Consider the following 4002-nt stretch of genomic DNA (forward strand, 5'->3'; position numbering starts at 1 on the left):
ACCTCTTCAGAGGGCATTATCCCCATCCTGATTTCTATTAAGTTCCTCCCCAGAGGTTAACTCGGGCTCCTCTTCGGAGGGCAAAGTCCATATATCCACCTTCTTAGGTTTTAGATCCCTTTCAGCATGTAATGTTTTACATTATATTCGTCTATAACAAAAGGTAAATTTGTGAGGAACTCCATACGATTTCTTGGTGATAAATATATGTTTTTATTGTTGCTTGATTATTGTATTGTTTATTATATCATATGTGACTAATATAAATTTTTATTTGTATTTAGAGGGCACACTGAGCTTTGTAGCTCACATTGTTTCTATTTACATTTTCAAATTATCCATATGTATAATTGGTTTGACCATCGACATGAGTTTATTATCCATATGTATATCATACCGTATAAGATTAAATATTTTCTTTCAACCTCTTTTAATTGTGGCATGAGTTTATTTCTAATATTATAATTGGTAAATACTTTTCAAATGATTTATTATAAAAATTTTCATCTGTAAACTGTTTATGTGGTCAATGTGACTACTGTTCACATTTTGTAAGTACTAAATATGGACGTGAAATATGTACAAGTATACACAATCGAACAAGTGATGAGTGAGTATCGTCTCTACATGGATTGGTGGAAATTACAAAGTTTAACCAAAGCAAAGCACTACTCTATCTAAGTATAGTTAGTAATGGTATGTACTAATGATTGATGTCAATGAAATAGATATTGGTGGGGATGGAATGATGGATGATGCGGCAGCAAATGGTAATGTTGAGGCAAAATGGATGTAAATGTAGTGGCAACAGAGAAAATTATAAGGTAAAAATAATAACAGTATCAAGGCAACACAAAATGGTAAAAACAGCAAATAAATGAAATGACTTGACAATCCTCACAAGAGAGACTACTTCAAAAATGAGTGATAGGGAATGATTTAATGATGCTAAAACTTATCTCTCTAGCGGATTTAATCTATCTAAGCTTCACTTGCTCGACGGAGTTTGCTGAAAGTGCTCCCACTATCTTTAGTCAAATGAACCTAATATAATAGAAGGTCACGACATCTCCTCTCAATCTCAACTATGGTATCCTACGCTATTGATAAAAAAAACTACCCCTTTTAGTTGTCAAATCCTATCTTAGTCTCTCGCAAGCACTAAGGGATTAGGATATAGTACTACTATATCGGGTTTAAGCTTAAGTAAACTACTACACCCATTACTTATTTGGATCTTACTTGTGTTTCTCTCGAATACTCCAAGCATTAATGACTAAGTTTCTCTCGAACACCTAGCCTTCATCAAAGTAATGGACACTCTCATGCCTCCTACAAACTTAGAAAATGAAGCCTTCATAAGCAAAATAGGTAAATGCAAAAGATAAACTTCAATATACCATTAAAACAAAATCAAGCATCTATAAAATCAACCCCACCAAATAAGGTTAGTTCATGCTAGGGCTCGAATATTCTTGAAAACATTTTGATGTTTCGATATAACAAATTAAATGTTATTGGATTTTAAGATTTTATTTTCATTTGTAAATGTATATTCGATTAAATCATTCGAATATCAAAATATTACTCCAAGCTTTTCAAAATGTCAATTTCAATCCTTAATTAAGTGTAAAATTATGTTTTAATCTTAAAATATTTTTTAAACAAATTTTACAAAGTATTTCGAACCTTAATCGAGCCAAAAATAATTTTCTTTATAAAAGGGTTTCGAGAAAACCAGATTACCCAGAGGGTACCGATACCCCTCATAGGGTACCGATACCCCTATGCAAGTTTTGGCTCCGAGAAAAAAAGAATTCCCTATGGGTACTGATACCCTCCCAGAGGTACCGATACCCATAGCCATTTAACGGTTGAAATATTTGAATTTTACACTGCAGGTATCGATACCCCACGCTCCCAGCAGCCTTTTTCAAGAGGGTTTTCACACTACAACGGCTCTAACATCACCCAAATGATTCACAATGGCTAGGATCAATCCAAGGTGTATTTAAATAAGTTCTGAAGCCATTGATCAACAAGATTTCATTGAGAAACAAGAGATAAAGCATTAAACATCAAGTTTGTGCATTTCAAACCAATTTTCCTTCAATATTCATTTTGCTTTCAAGAACACATTTTGTGCTCATTTGTAATCATCTTTGAGTTGTCTTTTCTTGTTCTAGAATTGTGCAAACACATTGCCTTGTGAGGTTTTTTGTAAGTTTGCGAAATTTGTATTGTTCTCTTTGGGAGAGAGTGTTCTCAAGAATTTGGAGTATAATTCTTGAGGGATTTGTAAGGTTACTATTTGTCCTCAAAAGAAAGAAAAATTAGTGAATTTATGGAAAATCCTTAGTGTGGATAGCTAAGGTAGTGGACGTAAACTTTCTTTGAGAAAGTCGAACCACTCTAAATCACTGTGCAATTATTTTCTATTTTCTGCAAAAGCTTCCGCCAAAATTTTTATTGCCAATTCACCCTGGCCGATTCTTCGGTTGATTAACTCAATAATTGGTATCAGAGCTTCACTCATTTGAAGGTTTAATCGCCTCTTGAGTCGATTCGGGAAGAGTTATATCGTATTCAAGTCATCAATGGCCTCCACTTCAAACTTTGACTTCGGTCTTGATTCTATTCCCGTCAACAAGCCTCATTTCTTCAATGGAGCTAATTATGCTTATTAGAAGAATATAATGAGATACTTCATTCAAGCAAGTGATATGGGAGCATGGAATATCATAGAAGACAGATACTTCATTCCTTCCACTCATTCAAGATTGTGGAGTAAAGTAGAGACAAGAATGTTCCAGCTCAACTCAAAAGCTATCCATATTATTTTTTGTGCTCTTGGACCAGATGAATATGAAAGAGTTTCATCTTGTACAACCGCCAAGGAGATATGGGATAAACTATAAGTCACTTATGATGGCACAAACTAGGTAACAGAATCTAAAATTAGTCTTCTAACTCATAGCTATGAAAATTTCAGGATGAAACAGAATGAAGACATCAAAGCTATGACGGATAGATTTTCCACGATTGTCAATGGTCTCAAATCATATGGAGAGATCATTCCAAACGAAAAGCTTGTGAGGAAGTTAGTATGCTCCCTTCCAAAATCTTGGCAATCAAAGAAGACGGTGATCATCGAGGCTAAAAATTTAAAATCCTTGACCCACGATAAGCTTATTGGTTCTCTCCTCACGCATGAAATGATGTTTTAAGATTATGTAGACCTTGAGAAAATAGATGAGCCAAAGAAGGAGAAGGAGAAGAAGAAAAATTCTAGAATTGCTCTCAAATCCACAAAAGATGAGAATGATTCAGATGAAGATGACGATGACGAGGAAATGGCATTATTTTCCAAACGGTTCAGAAAATTAATGAAGCCCAACCGAGGAAGAAAATTCAAACGAAATGAAGGCTTCAAAAATGAACCGAAGGAGAAAGATCCTATTATTTGCTACGAGTGCAAAAAGTTGGGTCATGTCAAATACGATTGCCCACAATTAAAGAAGAATGGTCAATTGAAGAAAAAGCACAAGGCTCACGTGGCTACATGGAGCGATGATGAAGGTTCCGATGAATAGGAACAAGAAGTAGCAAACTTGTGCTTGATGGCCATCGGCGAAAGTTCTCAGGTAACCTCTAGGTCATTTAATTTCGAAGATTATTCTTTTGATGAGCTATTAGAGGAATATACTGGATTGGCTTCGGATTATGAGAAATTATTTTGAAAACACAAAAATGATATTTTAAAATTGAAAAACGAAAATAATCTCATATCCAAGACCAACATTTATCTTGAAAGTAAGGTCAAAGAATTGCAAATCAAATTAGATGAATTTGAAAAGAAAAATATTGATTTGCATAACTTACTTTCAAGAGTCAACGACGATCATCAAAAGAAAACTAATGATCTTAAAGCTTCTTTTGATAAAATTGGAACAAAATGTTTTGAAAATGGAGAAAGTTCAAAATCCAACTTTGTTAGAAAAA

The sequence above is a fragment of the Hibiscus syriacus genome, unplaced genomic scaffold (genome assembly GCF_006381635.1).
Source record: "Hibiscus syriacus cultivar Baekdansim isolate YM2019G1 unplaced genomic scaffold, ASM638163v2 tig00110548_pilon, whole genome shotgun sequence".
Taxonomy (NCBI): Eukaryota; Viridiplantae; Streptophyta; class Magnoliopsida; order Malvales; family Malvaceae; genus Hibiscus; species Hibiscus syriacus.